The sequence below is a fragment of the Platichthys flesus genome, chromosome 20, assembly GCF_949316205.1.
Source record: "Platichthys flesus chromosome 20, fPlaFle2.1, whole genome shotgun sequence".
In the NCBI taxonomy this organism is placed as follows: domain Eukaryota; kingdom Metazoa; phylum Chordata; class Actinopteri; order Pleuronectiformes; family Pleuronectidae; genus Platichthys; species Platichthys flesus.
The window spans coordinates 2278798-2285836 of record NC_084964.1 but is presented as its reverse complement, the minus strand read 5'-3'; the positions used below and the strand labels follow the sequence as shown (position 1 = coordinate 2285836).

Below are 7039 nucleotides of genomic sequence, written 5' to 3'. Positions count from 1 at the left end.
GCTCTACCGAACTGAGCTAGCCGGGCTTCTTCCTTATAACTTCCCATCACAATAGAAATGTAAGAATGCAAGAAATATGTTTCATGAGACGTAAAACCCTCTTGTATGAAAACAACCTAGGTCTGAGATAATGATCAGATTACAGAATACATTTTACCTTTAATGTTTTTGAGCACAAGTTCCGTGAACAAAAACAACCTGAACCATGTTGTCCAATTATTTCGCAAGAAGATCAAACCAACGCTTGTCATTGGTTAGGGATTCAATCTCTTGCAGTTTTCCATTCTACTTAAGCTAGATAATCTAGACAAATTGATGGGTTCAATATATATATAATTTTCTGATCAGCCGTTGATGTTTGCTTGGTGTGTGTGAACACTATGGAATGTATTTTCTCTGAAGTATTCTTTAATAAGGAGTCTTTTAAGCTAAGACTTTGATCTGCATGCTGGTGCTCAATTCCGCATCTCAAAAGCTCCATAGCCCAACGTGGGGCTCGAACCCACGACCCTGAGATTAAGAGTCTCATGCTCTACCGAACTGAGCTAGCCGGGCTTCTTCCTTATAACTTCCCATCACAATAGAAATGTTAGAATGCAAGAAATATGTATCATGAGAAACATCTCATGGGTTCAGTATATATATAATTTTCTGATCAGACTTTGATGTTTGCTTGGTGTGTGTGAACTCTATGGAATGTATTTGCTCTGAAGTATCCTTTAATAAGGAATCTTTTAAGCTAAGACTTTTATCTGCATGCTGGTGCTCAATTCCGAATCTCAAAAGCTCCATAGCCCAACGTGGAGTCAAACCCACGACCCTGAGATCAAGAGTCTCATGCTCTACCGAACTGAGCTAGCCGGGCTTCTTATTTATGACTTCCCATCACAATAGAAATGTTAGAATGCAAGAAATATGTTTCATGAGAAGTAAAACCCTCTTGTATGAAAACAACCTAGGTCTGAGATAATAATCAGATTACAGAATAAGTTTTACCTTTAATGTTTTCAGCACAAGTTCTGTGAACAAAAATAGTCTGAACCATGTTGTCCAATTCTTTCGCAAGAAGATCAAACCAACGCTTGTCATTGGTTAGGGATTCAATCTCTTGCAGTTTTCCACTCTAGTTAGGCTAGATAATCTAGACAAATTGATGGGTTCAATATATATATCATTTTCTGATCAGACATTGATGTTTGCTTGGTGTGTGTGAACTCTATGGAATGTATTTGCTCTGAAGTATACTTTAATAAGGAGTCTTTTAAGCTAAGACTTTCATCTGCATGCTGGTGCTCAATTCTGAATCTCAAAAGCTCCATAGCCCAACGTGGGGCTCAAACCCACGACCCTGAGATTAAGAGTGTCATGCTCTATCGAACCGAGCTGGCGCTTCTTCCGAATAACTTCCCATCACAATAGAAATCTTAGAATGCAAGAAATATGTTTCATGAGAAGTAAAACCCTCTTGTATGAAAACAACCTAGGTCTGAGATAATAATCAGATTACAGAATAAGTTTTACCTTTAATGTTTTCAGCACAAGTTCTGTGAACAAAAATAGTCTGAACCATGTTGTCCAATTCTTTCGCAAGAAGATCAAACTAACGCTTGTCATTGGTTAGGGATTCAATCTCTTGCAGTTTTCCATTCTAGTTAAACTAGATAATCTAGACAAATTGATGGGTTCAATATATATATAATTTTCTGATCAGCCGTTGATGTTTGCTTGGTGTGTGTGAACTCTATGGAATGTATTTGCTCTTAAGTATCCTTTAATAAGGAGTCTTTTAAGCTAAGACTTTGATCTGCATGCTGGTGCTCAATTCCGAATCTCAAAAGGTCCATAGCCCAACGTGGGGCTCGAACCCACGATCCTGAGATTAAGAGTCTCATGCTCTACCGAACTGAGCTAGCCAGGCTTCTTCCTTAGAACTTCCCATCACAATAGAAATGTTAGAATGCAAGAAATATGTATCATGAGAAACATCTCATGGGTTCAGTATATATATAATTTTCTGATCAGACGTTGATGTTTGCTTGGTGTGTGTGAACTCTATGGAATGTATTTGCTCTGAAGTATCCTTTAATAAGGAATCTTTTAAGCTAAGACTTTGATCTGCATGCTGGTGCTCAATTCCGAATCTCAAAAGCTCCATAGCCCAAGGTGGGGCTCAAACCCACGACCCTGAGATTAAGAGTGTCATGCTCTACCGAACTGATCTGGCGCTTCTTCCAAATAACTTCGCATCACAATAGAAATGTTAGAATGCAAGAAATATGTTTCATGCGAAGTAAAACCCTCTTGTATGAAAACAACCTAGGTCTGAGATAATGATGAGATACAGAATAAGTTTTACCTTTAATGTTTTTGAGCACAAGTTCCGTGAACAAAAATTGCCTGAACCATGTTGTCCAATTCTTTCGCAAGAAGATCAAACACACGCTTGTCATTGGTTAGGGATTCAATCTCTTGCAGTTTTCCATTCTACTTAAGCTAGATAATCTAGACAAATTGATGGGTTCAATATATATATAATTTTCTGATCAGCCGTTGATGTTTGCTTGGTGTGTGTGAACACTATGGAATGTATTTTCTCTGAAGTATCCTTTAATAAGGAGTCTTTTAAGCTAAGACTTTCAACTGCATGCTGGTGCTCAATTCCTAACCTTAAAATCTCCATAGCCCAACGTGGGGCTCAAACCCACAACCCTGAGATTAAAAGTGTCATGCTCTACCGAACTGAGCTGGCGGTTCTTCCAAATAACTTCCCATCACAATAGAAATGTTAGAATGCAAGAAATATGTTTCATGAGAAGTAAAACCTTCTTGTATTTAAACAACCTAGGTCTGAGATAATGATGAGATTACAGAATAAGTTTTACATTTAATATTTTTGAGCACAAGTTCCGTGAACAAAAACCGCCTGAACCATGTTGTGTAATTCTTTCGCAAGAAGATCAAACACACGCTTGTCATTGGTTAGGGATTCAATCTCTTGCAGTTTTCCATTCTAGTTAAGCTAGATAATCTAGACAAATTGATGGGTTCAATATATATATAATTTTCTGATCAGCCGTTGATGTTTGTTTGGTGTGTGTGAACTCTATGGAATGTATTTGCTCTGAAGTATCCTTTAATAAGGACTCTTTTAACCTAAGACTTTGATCTGCATGCTGGTGCTCAATTCCGAATCTCAAAAGGTCCATAGCCCAACGTGGGGCTCAAACCCCGTCCCTGAGATTAAGAGTCTCATGCTCTACCGAACTGAGCTAGCCGGGCTTCTTCCTTATAACTTCCCATCACAATAGAAATGTTAGAATGCAAGAAATATGTTTCATGAGACGTAAAACCCTCTTGTATGAAAACAACCTAGGTCTGAGATAATGATCAGATTACAGAATACATTTTACCTTTAATGTTTTTGAGCACAAGTTCCGTGAACAAAAACAACCTGAACCATGTTGTCCAATTATTTCGCAAGAAGATCAAACCAACGCTTGTCATTGGTTAGGGATTCAATCTCTTGCAGTTTTCCATTCTACTTAAGCTAGATAATCTAGACAAATTGATGGGTTCAATATATATATAATTTTCTGATCAGCCGTTGATGTTTGCTTGGTGTGTGCGAACACTATGGAATGTATTTTCTCTGAAGTATTCTTTAATAAGGAGTCTTTTAAGCTAAGACTTTGATCTGCATGCTGGTGCTCAATTCCGAATCTCAAAAGGTCCATAGCCCAACGTGGGGCTCAAACCCCGTCCCTGAGATTAAGAGTCTCATGCTCTACCGAACTGAGCTAGCCGGGCTTCTTCCTTATAACTTCCCATCACAATAGAAATGTTAGAATGCAAGAAATATGTTTCATGAGACGTAAAACCCTCTTGTATGAAAACAACCTAGGTCTGAGATAATGATCAGATTACAGAATACATTTTACCTTTAATGTTTTTGAGCACAAGTTCCGTGAACAAAAACAACCTGAACCATGTTGTCCAATTATTTCGCAAGAAGATCAAACCAACGCTTGTCATTGGTTAGGGATTCAATCTCTTGCAGTTTTCCATTCTACTTAAGCTAGATAATCTAGACAAATTGATGGGTTCAATATATATATAATTTTCTGATCAGCCGTTGATGTTTGCTTGGTGTGTGCGAACACTATGGAATGTATTTTCTCTGAAGTATTCTTTAATAAGGGGCTCAAACCCACAACCCTGAGATTAAAAGTGTCATGCTCTACCGAACTGAGCTGGCGGTTCTTCCAAATAACTTCCCATCACAATAGAAATGTTAGAATGCAAGAAATATGTTTCATGAGAAGTAAAACCTTCTTGTATTTAAACAACCTAGGTCTGAGATAATGATGAGATTACAGAATAAGTTTTACATTTAATATTTTTGAGCACAAGTTCCGTGAACAAAAACCGCCTGAACCATGTTGTGTAATTCTTTCGCAAGAAGATCAAACACACGCTTGTCATTGGTTAGGGATTCAATCTCTTGCAGTTTTCCATTCTAGTTAAGCTAGATAATCTAGACAAATTGATGGGTTCAATATATATATAATTTTCTGATCAGCCGTTGATGTTTGTTTGGTGTGTGTGAACTCTATGGAATGTATTTGCTCTGAAGTATCCTTTAATAAGGACTCTTTTAACCTAAGACTTTGATCTGCATGCTGGTGCTCAATTCCGAATCTCAAAAGGTCCATAGCCCAACGTGGGGCTCAAACCCCGTCCCTGAGATTAAGAGTCTCATGCTCTACCGAACTGAGCTAGCCGGGCTTCTTCCTTATAACTTCCCATCACAATAGAAATGTTAGAATGCAAGAAATATGTTTCATGAGACGTAAAACCCTCTTGTATGAAAACAACCTAGGTCTGAGATAATGATCAGATTACAGAATACATTTTACCTTTAATGTTTTTGAGCACAAGTTCCGTGAACAAAAACAACCTGAACCATGTTGTCCAATTATTTCGCAAGAAGATCAAACCAACGCTTGTCATTGGTTAGGGATTCAATCTCTTGCAGTTTTCCATTCTACTTAAGCTAGATAATCTAGACAAATTGATGGGTTCAATATATATATAATTTTCTGATCAGCCGTTGATGTTTGCTTGGTGTGTGCGAACACTATGGAATGTATTTTCTCTGAAGTATTCTTTAATAAGGAGTCTTTTAAGCTAAGACTTTGATCTGCATGCTGGTGCTCAATTCCGAATCTCAAAAGGTCCATAGCCCAACGTGGGGCTCAAACCCCGTCCCTGAGATTAAGAGTCTCATGCTCTACCGAACTGAGCTAGCCGGGCTTCTTCCTTATAACTTCCCATCACAATAGAAATGTTAGAATGCAAGAAATATGTTTCATGAGACGTAAAACCCTCTTGTATGAAAACAACCTAGGTCTGAGATAATGATCAGATTACAGAATACATTTTACCTTTAATGTTTTTGAGCACAAGTTCCGTGAACAAAAACAACCTGAACCATGTTGTCCAATTATTTCGCAAGAAGATCAAACCAACGCTTGTCATTGGTTAGGGATTCAATCTCTTGCAGTTTTCCATTCTACTTAAGCTAGATAATCTAGACAAATTGATGGGTTCAATATATATATAATTTTCTGATCAGCCGTTGATGTTTGCTTGGTGTGTGCGAACACTATGGAATGTATTTTCTCTGAAGTATTCTTTAATAAGGAGTCTTTTAAGCTAAGACTTTGATCTGCATGCTGGTGCTCAATTCCGCATCTCAAAAGCTCCATAGCCCAACGTGGGGCTCGAACCCACGACCCTGAGATTAAGAGTCTCATGCTCTACCGAACTGAGCTAGCCGGGCTTCTTCCTTATAACTTCCCATCACAATAGAAATGTTAGAATGCAAGAAATATGTATCATGAGAAACATCTCATGGGTTCAGTATATATATAATTTTCTGATCAGACGTTGATGTTTGCTTGGTGTGTGTGAACTCTATGGAATGTATTTGCTCTGAAGTACCCTTTAATAAGGAATCTTTTAAGCTAAGACTTTGATCTGCATGCTGGTGCTCAATTCCGAATCTCAAAAGCTCCATAGCCCAACGTGGAGTCAAACCCATGACCCTGAGATCAAGAGTCTCATGCTCTACCGAACTGAGCTAGCCGGGCTTCTTATTTATGACTTCCCATCACAATAGAAATGTTAGAATGCAAGAAATATGTTTCATGAGAAGTAAAACCCTCTTGTATGAAAACAACCTAGGTCTGAGATAATAATCAGATTACAGAATAAGTTTTACCTTTAATGTTTTCAGCACAAGTTCTGTGAACAAAAATAGTCTGAACCATGTTGTCCAATTCTTTCGCAAGAAGATCAAACCAACGCTTGTCATTGGTTAGGGATTCAATCTCTTGCAGTTTTCCACTCTAGTTAGGCTAGATAATCTAGACAAATTGATGGGTTCAATATATATATAATTTTCTGATCAGACATTGATGTTTGCTTGGTGTGTGTGAACTCTATGGAATGTATTTGCTCTGAAGTATACTTTAATAAGGAGTCTTTTAAGCTAAGACTTTCATCTGCATGCTGGTGCTCAATTCTGAATCTCAAAAGCTCCATAGCCCAACGTGGGGCTCAAACCCACGACCCTGAGATTAAGAGTGTCATGCTCTATCGAACTGAGCTGGCGCTTCTTCCGAATAACTTCCCATCACAATAGAAATGTTAGAATGCAAGAAATATGTTTCATGAGAAACATCTCATGGGTTCAGTATATATATAATTTTCTGATCAGACGTTGATGTTTGCTTGGTGTGTGTGAACTCTATGGAATGTATTTGCTCTGAAGTATCCTTTAATAAGGAATCTTTTAAGCTAAGACTTTGATCTGCAAGCTGGTGCTCAATTCCGAATCTCAAAAGCTCCATAGCCCAACGTGGAGTCAAACCCACGACCCTGAGATCAAGAGTCTCATGCTCTACCGAACTGAGCTAGCCGGGCTTCTTATTTATGACTTCCCATCACAACAGAAATGTTAGAATGCAAGAAATAT

The 7039-nt window shown here is 38.1% G+C and overlaps 2 non-coding genes across 2 annotated transcripts; both read right to left on the bottom strand.

Moving 5' to 3' along the window:
* Nucleotides 1-481: 481 nt before the first annotated feature.
* On the bottom strand, nt 482-555 carry trnak-cuu (transfer RNA lysine (anticodon CUU)). Its single transcript has one exon. It is a non-coding gene; the product is annotated as a tRNA-Lys (tRNA).
* Nucleotides 556-5768: 5213 nt separating this feature from the next.
* Nucleotides 5769-5842, bottom strand: trnak-cuu (transfer RNA lysine (anticodon CUU)). The gene has a single exon. It is a non-coding gene; the product is annotated as a tRNA-Lys (tRNA).
* Nucleotides 5843-7039: the final 1197 nt, after the last annotated feature.